The sequence below is a fragment of the Phalacrocorax carbo genome, chromosome 3 (assembly GCF_963921805.1).
Source record: "Phalacrocorax carbo chromosome 3, bPhaCar2.1, whole genome shotgun sequence".
NCBI lineage: Eukaryota > Metazoa > Chordata > Aves > Suliformes > Phalacrocoracidae > Phalacrocorax > Phalacrocorax carbo.
In genome coordinates, this window is record NC_087515.1 from 78,659,833 (window position 1) to 78,679,626 (window position 19,794).

The following is a 19,794-nucleotide window of genomic DNA, read 5'->3' on the forward strand; positions in this document are numbered from 1 at the left end:
TTCTCTCGTGGCTCAGGTAGACAAAACCTGGATTTCCAAGCTTAGCAAAGAAAACTTCTTTTACCTCTCTTTTTTTTTTTGAAGGGGGAAGAGTAGCATATCATATAGGCTTTCTCAAATATTTTAAAGACTGTTGCAGATCCATTTAAACTTTTGTGCTAGTCTCATTGAGCAACGTAGCGTATGTTTTTTGAGTAATATAACCACTGCTTGTTTGTCAATTTGTGTTTTGAAAAATTACGTGCATTGAAGTATTCATATTACACAAGTGTTTATAATAGAGTGCATTTCCAAAGATTAATTACAGAATATACCAAAATTTACTGTATCATTTTGAGCTGTTATCACACAGGCTATGTAACAAGCAGGTTTCTTTGGTTTTGAGGTTTATGGTATGTCAGTTCTAGAATTTTGTCATTGTACCTGAAGACACACAGTGGAGAGAGCCATTTCCCCTTCATGCCTTGCTTATGCATCTTTCTGAAACCATATTATTACAGTTCAGGTAATGCGTTTTTTGTTTTAGAGGGTGTATTGCCATATATGAAAAATGACAGGCTGTTTCTTCAGCATACAGACTTTGTGGATGCCCAAGTAATGGCTGAGTGATTCTGGAGTTTCTTTTCTGTCCTTCCCATTTATACTTGTATGAAATTAGCATTTCAACAATAAATTGATATCAGTAATCCATCAGAATTATTTGAATGCAGTTACAGAGAACTGTATACTAATTCTGGATTACAAGTAAACAACATGCAGCTGTTTGGATTATGCATACTTGAATTTGCTAATTTGAAAGCTAAACTTTTCATAAATATCTTGTCTGAAGCTGAAAAGGGACAATTTGGAATCTTGCTTGGCTCATCCAGTATTGATAGTGTCAAGTTCAAATACTTAAGCTTCAAATTTGTAGTTTTCGTGTTTAAATCCCAGAATTACTTGCATGTATGTCACACAGAGCTTTTGTTATCCTAGAGAATTTATTAGGATGAAGAATTGAAACTGAATATCTGTCTTTATTATAATGTACTCCTACAGTGTCTCTTATCAGATCTTAAAGTGCTTACACTTTCACAAGGAAACTACAGCAGTAGCTGTTCCCAGGCTGAGTTGACAGTACTGCAAGAACGACAGCATACGTTTGCATAGTTTTGTCAGTAGTCTGTTTTGCAAATGTTGTTCCCTACATAACCCAGCTCATCAGTAAAGTAGAAGCTGTTTTGAGTTCCAATGTAAATAAATGTACAGTGGCTCATAAAAGCTTCTTATTGATTTGGTTTATCTCTTCCTTGTTTAAGCCATTTGTAAATAGTGTTTAAAAAGGTACACACGTAGTTTGTGACAGTCTAACCAAGCCCATTTTAAATAATTGGTAGCAGTTTAACTACAAATACTGCATATAACCAAGGCTGTAAAAGGACTGCTTTCTCAATGGATCTTGTCCTCTCTTGCAATATGGTTATCTGCTGAGCATAGCAACTTGCATGAATGCTTTCTGCTTTTGACTCCTGTTAGTTTGGTAAATTCTGTAGTAGAGTAAGAATGAATCTGGTGGTGGTCCAAGATTGAGCAGCACCAGCAAAGCCATTTTTCACTGAGATATAGTACAAGGGCAACCAAATAATGCTGTTTGAACACAACTACGTTTTAAAGCAGATATAAAAGAACTCTTTCAGACATAAACTGTGAAAAAAGAATCGCCTCTCTTGTTGATAAAGTAAGCTTTCAGTTTCAGATAAGTACAGTGCTTGGATAAATAAGACCAATGTATTTAAAGAGTGCAACAATAATCTATTACATATTTGTAGAGTGGGATTTCACATTGAATTTGATTACATATGTAGGCTTTTTTCCTTCATGGATTAGTATACTAACTCATATTATAATTTGACAAAAAACAGATTTCAGTCTTTTTCCCTAGGTATTCATTTATTATTGTTATGTTATGGCAGCTCCTAGAAGTCATAGTCATTGACTGGGTTCCCACTGTGGTAACTGCTCTGTCATGATGTTTTCTTTCTGCTGCTCTCCAATGAGATTGTAAGCTTGTTAATAGGAGGGGACAAAAGTGTCTTTCTAAGACTTTGTCTGCATGGGAAATTATTCCATGCATGCATTTTGAAGTACCTGATTGTTGCTGCAAACTGAGCCGTAATGATGAAAAAGCAGCCAGTTTAACAGAGGAGAAAACCTAGCACTGATTGACATACAAAGGTGGAAATAGGGCTTACGTGCATGACTACAGCCGTGCAGGCACAACGTTTTTATTTAAGGAGTTCTTGAAAGGAGGCAGGGAGTCCTAAGTTACTTGTAGGATGAGAGGAAAGGGCTAGTAACATTGTGTTGTGATCTCCAGTTTTCCAACAATCTTCTTTCCTTGCCTTTATTGTGCCATTGTACACACATCCTCTCTAGCTCAAATGTTCACAAATTAGTCCAAGGCTCCAGTGGAGCGAAAGGTACTCATCTCAGCTACACCACTGTCTGCCAGAGCTACACTTAGCATTGTTTCCCTCTTTTTTTGCTCTGGGATTGATTTTTGTCATCACATACTTTCAAAAGAAAGCAACCAGTAGCATCCTTGAACTGCCATAGGCAGGTGGAGCGTATGCGAGGTGTAGCTGTTGTATGGCTGGACATAGTATCCTACTTGGCTTTCCTAAGAGAGCCACGGCATTTTGGAAGATGTAAATGAGCATACACACTGTGGTATCTATCAAGTTTCTGTCAATCTGTATTCCTTCCTTGGGAACAGACTGGAGGTAACAGCTAAAAAAAAATTGAACTTATCATGGGACATTTAATAAGGTCTTTCCTTAATGTTACAGCAGAATGTTCTGTAGAGCCACATGCTGAAACAAACTGTAGGAAAGAGAGCTAGTGGCCTTTCTGGGACCTTGGTGTGCATCTCTCATTTTCCTTTGGATCAGGCTGTGCCCAAGTTGGCTCTTTTTAAGGCAGCACTGGCTGACTTGATTGACAAGAAGCGCCGCTTCTGTCAAGTTGAATCACCTTCAGTTTCCTTCCTTTAGCTGTCTGTGTTGTCTCTTTCCCTTTGTGCCTACCTTTGCTTTAATAAATTAAATAAATAAAGTGTTTGGAATCTTTTATAAATGTTTACATCTACCTACCTGGCTCAGCTCTAACTAGAGACTTTTTTTGCTTCCCCATCTCATCTTCCTCTTTCCATCTTTTCATCTAGAAGGTGTTTGGGGTCATCTTCACTTTCCTGTCCATTCAGGTCTGATGGAAGCACTTTCCTTTCTACCCCGCATTTTCTCCATAATAGTTAAAAATATCCTTTCATATTGGTTCTGTAAGACTCCTGCAAAAACCTACTGTTATCCATCCATCACGTATATCTCGCCCTAGCTGGGCTCTGTACTTCCACACTTCTGTTTCACCTTTCCTCATGAAAGCTTGAAAAGAGTTTCCACACAATCATTCTCTTAATCAAGTGTGAAAAGTTTTCTGAAATCTGAACATCACGCACTTGTGTGAAGTCCTGCATGAGACTCGTTGGTCCTGCTTTTGTGTGAATTGGAAGTATATTGAGGGTCCTCAACAACACTTTCATTAAACAGTTATGTATTTTTCTTTCCCTTTGTATGTGCATTGAGAGGCCTGTTGATAATCATCTCTATTTATTGATGCAATAACAGGGCTACTAATACTGTGTGAGGAAAAAAAACATGTGGACCTTCCAGGATGTAGGACAGGATTGCTTTTTGTGTGCAGAGCTGGTATGAGCAGGGAATAGGGATATAATTGTAAATTGCCAGTAAAGGAAAGAATGGAAGAGAGCAGAGTTCCTTCTGAACTTCAGCTACTGTTAAGGAAGCACAGTGTTGGACCTCTTGCTAGGCTTTCCATACTGAAGAGCAACAGTAAGAAAAGGTCTAGTCTCTGGCTTAAGAATTAAAAATAAGATATGAAATGCTTGGAGCTTCATTCTCCAGTGGAAAACCTGTGGATTTGTTGGATCAGCTAGAACTGGACGTGTAGAAGAATTACTTGGAGAAGACTTTCTGCTTCCAGTGATGCCAGATTGAGGGGAATATAATTCCTCCCTCTTAGAGTGTTCGCTGCAGCAGTAGTTCTCAGTAGTACATTGGCCACTAGTTCTCTTCTTCAGTAGCAGAGGGTTGCAAGGATCACGAACATTTTGTCCCCATCTTCTGAGGCAAACATGAAGTAATTAACTTGCTGTTCAAGGCTGTTACCTATCTGTCTCTGAAGAAGTAATCTCTCTCCCTGTTAGAGTAACTAATAGTGGGGCTGCTGGTGAAGAAGAAATGCTAAAAAGTTAGCAAGAGCTGGTGCTAAAGTTGGAGAGAAAAGAGATGGCATCTGAGCCTTTTGAAGCACCCTTCCCAGTGGTGTACTGCAACTATTTTTATCAGGGAGTAGGAAGAGTGCTCTCTTCTTAATTTTTTTTTCTTTCTTTTCCCCCCTTACCCTCTGCAAAGCATTGTTCTTACAAGCACTAAGATTGTGTGCTGCTGCTTTTCCTAGTAGCTTCATTCCCCTGATCTGAAAAGTTTTGCACAAAGCAATTGTTCTTCAGAAATTTTAAATCACCCTTTTCTTTATCCTTGTCTCCCTGCTCCTCTGTCATAAATCCGCTGTGACCATGAAAGAATGGAGAACAATAATGCTTTAAGCCGTGCTTAAGTAGAAATTCTGCTGTCAGCTGTACCCTGTCATGCATTATATTTGATGCTGTTTGCTTGTAGACTTCATTTGTTTCACTTTATATCTGGGTGAAAAGACAGTTGTAGACACACAGCAACAGCATAATAAAAGTATTTTTTTAGCAATACTTTCTGTGAGAACTGGTGGTGTGTTAAATTCTTCAGCAGTTAGAAAAAGAAGGTAATATTTTTTGTTTAACACTGAAGAGTCATTCTGTGTTCATAGATGATTTCAGATAATGGCACCAGGTAAAATTTAGATCTTAATAATAAGGGTACTCGAGCACTCTTTACCTTGGGAGTCATGGCATGTCTGTTATTAGAGGCCTTCAAACAGGTTAGGCAAACCTGTCAGGATGACAAAGCTGTAGTTGATTTTGCTGAAGCAGGAGGTTAGTTTTGAATTGGCTTTCAAGGGTCCCATCTGTCCTTTTTCTACAGCTGGGATAATTTTGTAGTTTCTTTGTGACTGTTTCCTAAGTACTCCGTATGGTCTGCTGCACAAATTTCTGTCAGATGTATTTACCTTATTGGTCATGGAGATTAAATCATTGAAGACTATGTAATAATTTTCTGTCACTTTCCATTAGACCTTTCTGTACCCATCAGGTAAGCCATGCAGAGTTTAATAACTATATACTGAAAGTAAACAGCCACTAACTTCACAAAGTTACGTCAAAAATAGCAAAGCTGTTGGCTAAACCTCTTTATCACTTGGCTAGCATAGAGTTTTTGTCTGAAATCCCACTTAATCCAGAGCGTGTATATCTAAAATAAGTTGTCTGACCAATATTTCTTCTCCTGTTCTGGTATTTGTAGCAGTGGAGCCTTAAAGGAAAGAATTAATTGCTATTTCAATGGGGAGAAGAAAAAAAAAATTATAGCAAATGTTTTAAGCTTGTTCTTTTTTGAATAAAAATAACATTGTAGCTGTGATAACAGCAAATCAGACTTATGGGGAGAAGTAGTGGCTTTTCTTAGACGAGCTCATACAATTGATAAAAGTAGATAAGCTTTTAAGCCTGATCTAAAATAGAGCTTGCCCCCTGTAGTTTTCCAGCTGCATTAATTGACCTAGTGCAATACATTATTTGAAGATAAACCTTCTTTTCTTATAGGATTTGTTGGTAAAAATTTTGCAAACCAGAAATTTCATATTCAGTGATCTTCATATTTACTCCTATGGGATTTCTGACCTATAATACTGCTCCACATGAAATAGAGTTCTACTGTAAGTATTACTGATGGAGAATATTATTAGGGGAGACTAAATACAGGTAGATAGGATTTACCCTCTTCTAATTTGTGCAGAACTGGGGTTTAGCTGTTTCTCTGTGAGACCACTAGACAGTTGAATCTATCCATTCATGGTTTTAGTGACCCTCTGGTAGACAGTGTGAATAACCAAAGGCTTAATTTTCCTGTCATTTGACAACAAGTAAATAACATCTGTTGGTGTAAGAAAGAAGGTACACAAATACTGGTAACTTCTTTCAAAGGGTTTGAACTTTTTTTTTCTTTCAGAAATTCAGTTTCACTGTCGTGTCCAGGGAGCTTTAAATAGTACTTCTCTAAAATGCATTTGTGGGAGAATCTGTCCTGTTCCAGCGGTGTACATTTGTTCAAACAGGGCACTCTGAAGTGCCATCAGTTCTTGCCTATAGCAGCAGAATACTTCCTAATGGAAACGGGTACTGAGAAGGGAAGGTTGCAGGGTTTGGAAATACTGTTTAGAAAAGTTACTCAGATATGCTAAATTACTACAATAGCAAACCCCTTCTTTGACAGAATCCTTGTTCTTTCCATAATTTTCTTTATGGAAAATTTGGGGGGGTCAGAAAACCCCCAAAAGCTCTATTTGTGTGTTTCCTGGCAACACAGTAAATATTCTTCAGAGAATAACCTTAAGTATGCTCAGAAGCATGTCTTATTTGTGTGGCTGTGCTGTGTTTACACAAGCTGCCTAGGTGAGATCACTTGCTTTGCAGTGTGATTGGTACATGCCATGCTATTAGCAGCTCTGCTGCATGGAGAGCTGGCTATTCATAAAAGCCCAAATAACATCATGAGGTTACAGTGAGGGAGCCAAACAGCACTTTTTTAGATCATAATCCTCTAACTACGTGCACTGAAGCAGGGGACCTGTGACTAATACTCTTAGGAGTTTCAATGAGGCAGCTGTCTGAGTGCATTCAGATGCAAGGTGGTCTTTCAGTTTTTAAGGTTTACCTCATATTTCATAGCCCGAATAAAATGGGTAGCCCAGTCCTCTTTGTTGCATAAACAGGTAAGTGCACTAATAAATAGGGAAATCCAACTATCTTATCTATACTGACTTTGCAGCCCAAACAGAAATAAGTACCAATAAACCCTCCTTCTTTCAGCAGTAGCAACTGCATATAAAAGTGATGGAGCTTCAAGGAGGGATTATTCTTGCTACGTTTATTTCCATCTCCTTGATGTGAATTCCCTGGTTATGTTGTCCACAGTAAGGACTAGACCCATGAACATGTTACTGCAAAATGAATAGTCACAAACATGATTTGAATGACAATATCAGTCTTACTCTGCAGGATATAAAACCATACTTAAAAATGCAGGGAGTAATATTCATGAATACAGAGTTTGTGGTAACCAGATAATAACTGTATGATGAAATCAGCAGACATTCATCAAACAATATTTGTACTAGGGCTTTAGCTTCCTCACCTACATGAAGGTATGGGAGAGTGAGAAGATTGCTGCTATCGTGGTAGTTTCACGCTCTAACAGACCAGTGGAAACAGGGTTGTGCTGCCTTACAGTAAAATTGCATTTAAAAGATTAGCTTTGCAGCCATAGGAGTTTGGAATTCCTACAGAATTTATGTTTTGTCTGGTTTACACAATTAGAGTAAGTAAGCTGATTAGCTATTTGAATTTCCCTAGGGCTATTGTATATTGTTCTTCATTTCTGCCCTAAATTTGCATGGAGGCAATGCACTCCCAAATATCCATGGCTTGCTTGTTTGTTTCTTAAATATATCTCCACATCCTAGTGGAACAGCTGTCCCCTTCTGCAAGTAATATTCTGGTTATGTGAGATCCCTTGGGAAAAGCATAGGCTGATAAACATCACGGCTAAGTAATCAGAATATGTTTACATGTTTTGTGGTGCTGTGTTGGATACACCTGAACTAGCTCTGACAGGCTGGTACTGTGAAGGACTGCGCCAAGAGATAACCTCATGTCCCAGAAGCCGTCCAGCTTTGCTGCGTAGCACTGTGTTACTGTTAGAGCCCTGTGCTGAAACAGCAATAATGCTTCCAGAGCTGGCTTGTTGAACAGTTCTCTTTGGTGCTGTGTGTCATGGCTAAATAGTCCTTGTTGAAATAAATGGCCCAGATGCTTACAGAGCTTTTCCATAAAGCTCTTATTGTATCCTGGATGAGACCAAAAGAAGCAAATCAAATGTTAGGCTATGTTACAGGCTGGGGAAACCAAGACAAGTTGTGGTATTGTACATTTCACCTTGAATGCTCTTTAGCTTTGGCCATCTTACAAAAGGCACATCAGAAATAAGCAACTTAGGTTACCAGAATAGGCTGGATTTTGGATGAGATGAGATGATGAGAAAGGATAGGGGAGGGATTAATGAATGAAAAGAGCTAGTTGTGTTTTTCCTGTATGTCCTCTTATTCTAGGAAGCGATACATATATTAAAAGCTATAATAACTTTTGTGTAAAGCAGAATGTTACAGGATACTTCAGATGCAAGAGGGGAAAAAAAAAATTAAAGCCTAGTTCTCATCCCCCACCCACTCCTTTTCCTCCCAGAAATCCCCACTTGTTTCCCCAATGTTAATATTTAAACTAGTTACATTGAAGGTGTATAAAAGTTATAAAAGTTATAAAAGTCTAACAGAGAATAGCAAGATCATCAGTTGCATAAAGGAGGGAAACCACCTAATCATCATAGCATGCCTAGACAGACTCTTGCAATTTATGTCTGTCTCTGGTATCTGCTAGCTGTACCTGGTGGTGGTGGTAAATGATTTTTAGTATACAGCTTTGAAAGGGGTGGGGGGGGAGTAAGGGGACAGTATAGCTCAAAGCAGTGTACAAGCATTAAATAGCCCTAACACCAGTTATGCATAAGGCAGCCTGTTTAACCCCCCACTGTGTGCCAGGAGGCTGAAACAGAGATAAGGTTAAACAGTATGTACAGAATTCAAGGGCACAGTTTCTTTTTGCTTTCTTATCTGTCCAGACTTTTCAATTTACTTTTAATCCTTCTTACACAGGCTGTTTAAATCCTATCAACACCATTTATAAATGGAGATTTTTTTTTTTAATAACTCGGCCCTTACACAAGCAGACAGTTTTCAGATTGCTGCTGAATGCTGCTGTATTCATTAAATCTCATAGTGTAACCAGCTGTCCACTATTTCTTGCCTACTGAAAGGCTTTGAGTCCCTCTTTACTTTGGGACTTAGCTGGTTTTGTTAAATTGTGTTAACAGGTACTCCTGTAGTTTTTGTTACTGGCCTGTAGTGTTAACTGCAAAGTTGATGATAGTTCAATGTCTCTGAAAACCTGTGTGATAATTAGATGTTCTTTTTAATGGTGATTTATTGTATTTGTTTTGAAGACAAGAAATAAAGGCATCTGGATTTTCTTTCTCAGATGCTATAGATTTATAACATATGGTTGTCTCTAACTAAGGCTGCTGATTTTAGGAGGAGATTGTAATACAGTCCGTAGAGTTACACTGAAGACTAGTTTTTGTGTCTGACTGCTGCTGTATGAACCACTGACGTAACCAGCTGGAATTGTCCCAAGCTTGGATGAGTGTTTGTCCAAAGAGAGCAAACAAATACAGTAGCTGCACTGGAAGGAATAGATAGGCTACATGTTTTGACATTGAATTTGTGTGTTTGTTTGCTAGTAGCTCTGTTTAATAATGAAACTAGAAAGTTCAATTCTAAGAACTGAATCCATCTGCAGAGGTTATGCAGCAAAGCTCTCAGGCCTTTGGGAAGGATTTAGTTGCAGTTTGGTCACAGACTCAAGCAAACCCGTATTTTCTGTGAAGAGCCTGCCCTACCTTAGACTTTCACTGTTTGAAACTTCAGGGAAGTTGAATCACATACTTCACCCCCTGAAAACTGCTTTTAGTTTGAGAGATGTGGTTTCTGCTCATTGCTGATGTACTACACAGCAATTTATGAAGCTGCTGTCCTGGGTGAGTACCTGTACCAAGGAGGGCTGTCCCTAAGCCAGACAAATAGAGGGATGCTTTTCCCTAGGAGTCCTTGGCCCCAGATGCTCTTTCTTACTCTCCCCCCCCAAGCCTTCATTTCCAGAAACTGCCTTTTCTGCCTCTGTACTCTCCCCTGTCCTTAATGACCAGTGGATCCAGCTGTCAGGTACTGGGGAGAGGAATGCAGCCTGCTGCTTCTACTTTTACACATCTATGATACACAGGGAGAGTTTTTAGCCTCTACCTTCCAAGTTCTTCCAAGGTAGAAGGAAGTTGTGGTATGATACTAGCTGACATTCAGCCTGCCTTTAGTGAACTCATGCAAGTTTTGGGTTCATAATAACAAGTTCAAACCCAGATAAATTTTGCCAGACTTCGTGTTTCCTGAGGCAGTTCAGACATTTTCAGTCTGAGAGTGGCTTTGATAATGAGCAAAGTAATAACCCGCTTTTGCAGAGCTAGTAGGTCTTTTGGAAATAGCAGCAACCCGCAGCATAGCAGAAATCAGACTCTTCCATGCCTTGAAAGAAAGTCTTTGCAGGTGAAGGTTTTAGAAGAATGCTGCAGGCTTGCTTTGCTTGGAGGGTGTTGTCCTGAAGCTTTATACGTCACTGTAACCCCTTCTACAGTTCTAATTCTCACATCATGGAAGAGCTGAGCTGTCTTAGTTTGGGAAGCAGTATGGGCAAGAGAGACTGAAAACAATAAAACAGTAGAAAAACGTTATTCTGATTTCTGCCTGTATGACCTGGTTTTGTATGACCAAGTGACCAGTATGTGGCACATAGTAGCATATGTCTGCTTACTGGAACCAGCATGTGCTCTGAAGGGAGAACATCCTCTCTCTGCACGTGGCATCACTAAGTAATTACTGCTGCTTATAGTTGTAGTGTCTGGAGTCAGGCAAGTGGGCATACGATTCAATTAATTACAGCCCAACCAGGGTAACAAGACAGGGTAATAAGAAAAGGAAAATCAGATTTATTCTACAGTAATTTCTGATTCTTTGAAGTTAAGTAGAGAAGTAATGGTGAGCAAGGTAGGAAATGGACCCAGGCTGCGAAGAGGGAAGTCAGCTTGTGACTGAACTGTGATTAGTGTTCACTGATCTGAAGCTTAAAGCCCAGCTGGTCTGTAGATTCTCATCTCATTTAGGTATCTTCTTCAGTAACTGGCATTTGTGTTCTGAATCTTGTGACTGTATTTGCTGAAGGGAAGAACTTGGTGTACAAGCCTTGCTGGTACATGTGTATTACGGGATATGCACATAGGTTGATAACATCTAAATGTAGAGAGTTCTGGTATTTACATTTGATTCATATTTAAGCAGATTTCCGTTACGCAAAATGTCATGAACCCAGGGTCTTGCTTTGAGTGTGCACTCTTCTGAGTCTCCTATCTGTGTTTGGCTGTACTGGTCAGTTTGCAAAAATATTGGGCAAAGGAAAAAGTTGGAAAATAATCTCACAGTAGGGAACACGTGCCAATTCTTGGAAGCATCACCACTTAGAAGTGAATTGAAAGCCTTGGAAGCTGTTGTTCTGGGTCTTTCCCTACCCACTTTTCACATAACTGCAATACTGCTTTAGTAAGTTTTCAAGTTGGTTTAAGGGCACCTAAGATGGGATCCTCTGCTTGATGTATACTGTTGTATACATCTGCTTGATGTATACTGTAAGCAGCAAGCCATGGAGATTAAGCGCCCTTCCACCACAGGAACTGTATGCTTTCCAGGGTAATGTGCACAATACACTTAGGTACTGTTCGAGGTTGTTACCAGACTAAAAATATGTGCTGTTTCTCTGGGAAGTTTGCTTAAATCTTCAAATCCAATTTGTTGACTAGTTCCCTTCATGTTTCTTTCACAATGTACTGTTAGTTACAAACTTTCTGAGCAGCTGCCCGTTCCCTTTGCCCCGAGACAACTGAGAACATGGGCTAAAGGTTGTAGATGGTCTGATCGGGAAGTTCACGTTAGTGTCAAATGCAGTTGTGTAGCTTCTCCAACAGTTGGTGGAAGTTTTGTGTGAGGAGAGGAGGAAAACTTATTTAGGGAGAAACTTGTATAAAACATATAGGGAAAATGGATTCAGCTGTATTCCTTCAAATTTGCTGGTGACCAAAATAGCAGGATAAATGCCATTAACATTTAGTTGATACTTTGCAGGTTGACAGAGAAAACATGAAATACATTTGCTTTTAGAGGTTTTATTTACTGTTTGAAAACTAATGTAAAGTGTTGTTGCTCTATTCTGTCAACAAGCTGTTTATAAAAAAACCCCCAGTTATTAGTGTATTTTATGAAAAAAGAAAAAGTTTTAACCGTGCATAACTCTGATAACAATTTAGGAGATACTCAAATGCAAAATGCAATTACTTTAAAACAGACAACTTCCATCAAGAGAGTTTATTCTAAAAAGGGGCAGAAAAGGCATTTACTTGCCAAGTTCAGACTTCTGTTTCTACTGCAGTTCTTGATGATATCCCTGACTTTTAAACAGGCCGCAGTCCTTCCCATACTTGAGGTGCTTGGGATTGAGCATGTTTTCAGCTACTGTTTATTGAGATTTGTTAGCCAGTAACTCTCAATGTGAAGCTGATTGCTTTGACTGCCTTGGACACCTCTGCATCCAGTGCTCCTTAGTGGTGTACTTTTAGAAGAAAGTTGTGCATAGTGAATTGTTTGTGGTTGTTCTCCCACTTTTTTTTTTAATAGCCACATAAATGTCAAGAAGCTGGCACACAAGGCAGCAGAGCAGGGTTGTAGGGTAACTGCGGCCAGTACCTTGCTGTCATTCTTGTATCCAGGTGCCTTTTTAACTTACCCTTTCCCTTGGAGAGTATTCTTGTGATTCCTCTGTACTCAGCCCAGGATTCGTGCCATCTATCCCATACATGCTGGTCGCTTATTACCAGGCAGGTCTGTCAGTGCCAGAGGATGTAGTGCCCCTCTCTTGGGAAACTTGTGGCTGGTAAGACTTTCTTAAAACAAAGGATGATTTGTTGATATGTAGAGCAACAATTCAGAGACAAGAGTATTGAGCCAAAAATCTAAATGTATGTTTTGTTTTATGTGAACGAGTGTTTTGTTACGAGACAGAGCAGGCAGTTGTGTCGGGTTCTTTTTCATCAGTGAGTACCCATGCAGAGAGTTAGCCTGTTTTTTAGGACCCTGTAAATAGTGCTGCCATCAGCCACACACATTCCTGTCCCTATCATCCCTGCCCTGCCCTCCCCTCCTGGAAGACTGTATAGACAAGGGAAAAAAAGGAATTTGGTCATTTGGGGCTTCTGGGTAGTTGGTTACAGTCTCTGTAAAATGACTACTGTGTACATGCACCTGGGTGTCTGATGGGTTTTGGGTGTGTTCAGACCTGTTATACATGTGATATTTGGATGGCCATGGGCAAGTGCCCAGTGAGCTAGGTGTATTATTGATGCATTGCAGTTACTTTTCATGTTTTTTCTGTTTCAGAATTTGTTGATTTAACACCATGTATGCTGGCTACCTGGGCTGCGTCCAGATTCCCATGCAGAAATGTGGGGGCCCTATCCAGTGATTTTTTTAATTTTTATTTTTTTTAATTGAGTCTTTCCCTGTGAACCAGCTTCCCAGCTTGCCTCTAGGTACTTTCTTCTTCCCTCTGCCCCTCTGAGCTAAACCCGAAGAAGGCTTTAGAGCCATTAGGAGAATTTGTCCAGTTGCTGTACCATGTAAAACAAGGCAAAGTCCTCCACTCCTTACTTATTTGCAGTGCAAGTTTATATGGGGGTTATCTTTCTTTCCTGTTCAGGTCAGCTTAGGCGTGGTCAGATGATGAATTTTGATTGCTTGTACAAGACCATTTCCCTCAGCCACAGCAATATGCTGCCAGAAACAACCTGAAGTCTCAAGTGGCTCTAGTATTAAACATTCACTCCCAGCGATATCTTGATTGTATTTCAACAAAAGAACAAATGCAGGACAGCTATTAAGAAAGTGCCTGCCTGCCTGTGTAATGCTGCATTCATCTTCTGTAGCCCTGAAAACAAATTTATTGTAGAAAATATGGTCCTTGCGCATGAAAGAAAGAACATAAATGATATTGCAATATGAATTCAGGGACGCAGTGTGTTATTTATTTATTCTTACAGAGCAGAGAATCAGCCTCTTGGAAACAACAAGAGGTGCCTGGGGACCCCTTTCATTTGCCACAGTTGAACCTCTCTTTCTGGGTCCTGGTTAGTGCAAGCTCTAAACTTCACCTGCTGGCTGTGGACATGCAAACACCTTGCCTTAGCAAAATGGCTCCTACCAGGCCTAAGTTTAAATCTAGACAGATGATCCTCAGGAGTTGTCTCTCTTTCCATAGCCCAACACCTGAATTCTGCCCTACCAGTCTTCCCTGGTTCAAATCCTAATGCAGATCCTCACTGTGGTTTCTCTGGTGAGCCTCAGGTGTTAAGCTCACCAAAATTATTTCTCCTGGACTTGTCCCAGTCTTGTTTTAGCCATTGTGTGGTGATCCTTGACAGCTGCACATCTATGCTTTGCCAAGTATTCCTTATTTGCTACATAGCAGTTGGTCTCTTGCCCTTGTTGGCTATAATCCAAACTTGGTTTAGCCTCAGCCCTACCAGCTTCAGATGGTACATGTAAATTTCTTTCAAGTCACATTTCACATTATTATAAGTCATTTGTTACTCTTATAAAATTTATCTTTACATTTACAAAAATAATAGAATGAGTGATTTTTGTGGTAGTCTCCCTCAAGAGGAGGGCTTCTCATAAAGATGACAAACACACCCTGATAAGGAAAAGTCATACTTTCTGTTGTTGTTAGTAACATAAGCATGTCAGCGAATGAACCAGTGTGTTTTGCTAGTAGTTTAGTGTACAGGCTTCAGTGATCATTGTTGTATCTTCATCAGTAGTGGGAAACGTGGTCCAGTTCTGCCCAAGTTTTCATTTGCTGCGTTGGAATCCCTGCTGAGCAGTTAGGAGGCAGCTGTCACACTGGTGAGAAACAGTGGGACAGGTATAGATTTATAGCTTTACTGACAAAATAAGGTGTTTGAATGCTATAGTTTCGCATCCAATAAAACAGATTTATAAGCTCAAATGTCAACTGTAAATGCCAAAACCCTTATTTAAGGGCATTATCCCTATTTTAATACTGTCTTAGTAAAAACTGTGTGTGTTTAGTATGGTATGTGTGCATTTTTATTTACTTATACTTCATTTGTTTACACTTGAAAGCTGCTGTAAATCAGGCTTTACTGCTAGCTTGATTGCAAAATACTGATTCTGCTATGGATATCTGAGAGCATTGTCTTCTGCAGCACGTCTGGTGTGTGTATTTTATGTGTGATTTCAGCATGTTTGAGTCTGAGGGGCTACACATACAGTGTGGGCCTTTCCCAGGACTTTTGAAGTATTGCATGTTTAAAATGCTGTACAGTAAGTAGTCAGGGTGGTCCAAAGATGGTAGGTGGCCATTCCTCTCTCACAATAGCAAGTGGTTCATTTAAAATTATGGTTGTTAAGAAACAGTGGATTTAAGGCTAAGTTCCAATATTGTGGTTAACTTTTTCAAATAAAATGAAAGACACTTAACAGTATTTGAACAGGAAGTTCTAGAATTGATTTCAATCCTGTTTTGACTTAGTTCCCTTAGCAAATACGTGTTTGAGAAAGTAAGTGGAGTAAGGTATTAACAGTTCCACTGCTTGGACGTCATCATTGCAGACAGCAGCATTGCGAAGCCCAGAAAGGTTTGTGCTTTGATTGAGATCTGAGCAGCTGAGTTGCAGAAGTCTCCCCGTGATTTTACAGTTACCCTGCAGGACCCAAAGCCTCTGTGGCTTGTGGAAAAGCACTGAGGTGGCAGGGTAGGGAGGGTAAGGAGATGGTCCTGCAGGCCAGCTTGTCCCAGGAGCCTTGAGGGAGCCCTCCAAGCTCTGGAGAAATCCAGGATTTAGGAGGATGCAGAAGTTGTGCTGTGTTAAACAGTGGCACGTGTCCAGTGTCCCTGAGTCACGTGTTGGTAGTGGCATTGCAGCTGGATGCGCCTGCTCAGGGGCTCATCAGAGCGGGTGCTGGTTGTCCCTGTTGCTGGTCACACAGCAGGGGTGACCCCCGATGGGCTGGGGTCTTCTGCTCCCTGCTGTACTCCCTGGGCAGGTGTCAGTCTCCTTTTAACTTTCAATAAGAGAAAGGAATGGCATATCAATGCAAGTGTCAAAATAGTAAAAAAAAATAGGATATGGTCTTGGCTGCTGAGTAGGAGACAGGCCAGATCTTTTAGGATTTGTATCAGCAGGAAAGCAGTGCTTTTTTTCAGTTCTTCTATTTTAGAAAGCAAAGGCCAATAAACTGATTTGGGTCAAAATGTCTTGGCCACCTCATCTTCTCAAATAGGGAAGAAAAAAAGAATACAGTGCCATCTGCATTTAAACAAACCAGCAATAGTAACTGCCAAAAATGGCAAGAAATACATGATTCATCTCTTTGGGTGTTTTTTTTTGGTTTTCCTCAAGCAGAGGTCTTCCTGGGTCTTTGAGTGTAAAAGAAACAGATTTGACATGAAAATGACTGAGCTGGTATTATCTCCTTAACTTACAACAATCAGATGTTGAATAGTACCTAGAAGATTATCAGGTTTCTTAACTGCTATCATTAAATCAATGATGTGGCTTACTCTTCTAGGATAATGTTACTTATTTTGTATTTAACTTTTTGTCAAGATAATGTTCTAAAGTAATTGACGAATGCTATAATATTATTGTATTTGGCTCTATATATTAAAAAAAATATGGAGAGAGATTCAGTCTTGAGGAGCTTGAAACCTTACCATCAAGAAAGGTCATTACAGAAAATGCAAGAGGAATACAGCTTTATAGGTATTTGGATTTTTTTTTCCCCCTACTAAAAACAAAACCTCTGATGGTTTTCCAAAACTCACAACTCAGATAAATAACATATATTAACATATATTATTCAGGTCACAGCTAGACTGTGAAAACTGAAAATAAGAGCTGATTTTTCTTGGTTTTTTTTTTTTCCTAGTCTGCTGCTCTGAGGCACACTGAACATGTGCCTGAAAGTGGCAAGTGTAAGAAGAAAGCCACAAAGCAGTTCCCCAACCTGCAGTTACTGATATAAGGGTTCCTGAATCTCTAGCGGTACTTCCCATATTTGTGTAGTACTATTTCACTTGATTTTTATCTCGTTGTAACAATAAAGCTATAGAAAAATAGCTGAGAGTCTTCTTGAACTGCATTAAATTGACATGACATGCTTTTGTGGCATTTCATTCTTCTTACTTGTCTTTTCATGGGGAAAACATAAATTTTTATTTAAAAAAAAAAAGAAAATCACTCAGGTTTTAGATATATGTGAGATTAAGGGTTGACTTGAAGAAGCCTAACAAAGCATTTTATAAACTGCCAATTTTTCCCATGGTCAAGGCTCTGCAGAAATAAGCTTTTTGTCTGTTGTACCTGCCAAATCAAGTCAGGCATGAGCCTCAGGTCACAGTTTCAAGATATTTTCTAGAAATACACCCAAACCCCTAGGGTAAAGATAACAAAAGGCTTCTGGGTTGCACGTCTGTACATACCAGAGTATGAAAGTAGGTTTTAGCTGCAACTTCTTCACAGGACATTTTTGCACAGCATTTCCTGCATACTCACTGTAACCTCACAGCAGTGCAGCTCTGGGTCACTTGCTCTCGTGGTCTCACCCAATTGTAGTAAGCCAGGTGTAATGCCCCAGTATTCCTAAAGGCATTTCCAACCCCACCCCATGTGTTTGCTGTTGTGTCTGATTTCTGTTGGAAGCTAATAATGAGGTGCATTTCTTTGCTTTTTCTTCTCTTTTCATATAAAGACTCTTTGTGAGGTCAAATGCAGTTTAAAAAAACCCAGAAGCCTTAAACTCACACAGAGATGATTCAGCAGGCCTCCCCTTGCTTTGAAGGTGCAGGTTTGCATTGTGTAAACGGTTTTGTTTGCAGTAAATTGCCGAGAGTGATAAGGCAACCTCTATCTCTGTAGGACAGGCCTTCCAACAGCATCTTTACACAATAGTGGTGAAGCACAGTCAGGCAGCATTCCAGGTAGCATAGCAAGTAAGGTGCTGCATTGTCTCATTGCTCTTAACTGAATCAGTTATGACAACTGAATCAATTTGGACAGGCTTTGGGGAGAGAAAAAACAAAACAACTTGTGGTTTAGAGATGGGGGCAAGCTGTAGAAATCTTAAAGGCAGAAACTACCAGAAGAATGACTGTTTTGGGGGAATAAGAGTCCTGAGTGATGAACTCACTGAGTGATGAGTCCTGAGTGATGAACTTTATCTGTTAAGGGAACAGATAAAGCCACTGGAGTTCTTGTAGCTCGGTAAAAACAGCTCAGGTGTATGTAACAACTGATTCTCACAGCCTCTTGCAGCTCTGAGAGAAAAGATGCTGGGTCTTTTGCCAGGTATACAGTGGGCTAGGAATTACCTGATTTGTAATTACTCACAAAACCCCTTGATTACTTGCAAGTCATTTGCCTGTTACAGTTGAAGGTGTGACCATTAAGAAAGCTGCATGTAAGAAAGAGCTAGAAATAGAAAAACATCATTTCAAGGATGGATAAGGTTCAAAGAGAATACATATATATAATCTCTGAATATTGTAAAATGTTCAGTCTTAGCCAGCCTTGCAATCCTATAGACTACAAAAGGAAAGCTTCTATATATTGATCTAAACTTATTTCCTGATGTGGCCAATTGTCAGCCCTCCATTCTCCTGAAGAACTTGTTTTTGTTATTATTATAAAGGAATCAGGTGCAATGCCATTCCTAAGGGCTGATCCTTCTGACACATACAGCAAGAATTTAGCTTGTACAAAGATTACAGTTTACCCTCCTCCCTGGAATTATGTACTAATTCTAATAATAGAGTGAGTTTTTTGAAGGCTGACAAATCAGATTGTTAAGGTTAAATCAAGAAGAATACTTCAAAATACTGACCATTTTTTCTTGACTTGCATGCTAGGATGATATATTCTTCTATTTAATTTAAATTCTTTCATCTCTGTAATGAATGGTTTCATTGCTATGCCTCCCATATTGTTATCATGATAAAGATTTTTGCTCTTTTAGAAATAACAAAGGTATAATAAAGAGATGGAAGAGATTGGGAGGTGCTTTTGAAATTTGTTATGGAAAGGGTAGTGGCTGTGGACAGCAAGGAATGAGAAGAATCCGCGGGGAAATGTTCAGAGGGGCCAGAGTGGGGCTGCTTAGTCATTGCTGAAACACCTGGTGACTTCATTAAGGCACCAGATTAGGTGGAGCTGCTCAAGTTCCTCTGGTTGAAGAGGTCCTTGCCCCCATGTTTTTATTGCTGCTTCCTTGCTAGGAGATAGGTGCCCTGAGATCTGGTCATTGTTAGTAATGCCTAACCTCTATCAGTCAAAATGAGCTAAAACAACTAAAAAATAAAATCACCATGCCCCCACTCACTCACCCCCCAAGCCCCCCAACCCCCCAACCCAAAGTAGTTCTCCCATTGCTTACTTTGCCTGCATGCAGTACTGAGTGCTGGTTGCAGTAGCTGGCGGGGAGGTCGTAGGAAAGAGACCCATCCCCCAAGGGGGCCAGTGACACCCGGGTTAGTGCAGTAACCTCTTCAGCTGGCGCAGCTGCAGATGGGAGACACCATGCATCTGCAGCCATTAGCCCTCTCGGGCTTCAAAGACACTCGGATGTGAATGCTGGTATTTACATCCATTCTGCTAAGCTTGTTACATCTTGCAAAAGCTGGTGCTACTTTATGAAACCACAAGAGAGAGAAATCCAGTCCTAAGAACTAACACAAATCAGGTA

General features: G+C 39.9%; 1 protein-coding gene across 2 annotated transcripts in view; it reads left to right on the forward strand.

Annotated features, from left to right (window-relative positions):
* The window catches only part of SESN1 (sestrin 1), an 84,687-nt gene that overhangs the window by 43,800 nt on the left and 21,093 nt on the right, over nt 1-19,794 (forward strand). The window lies entirely within an intron of this gene.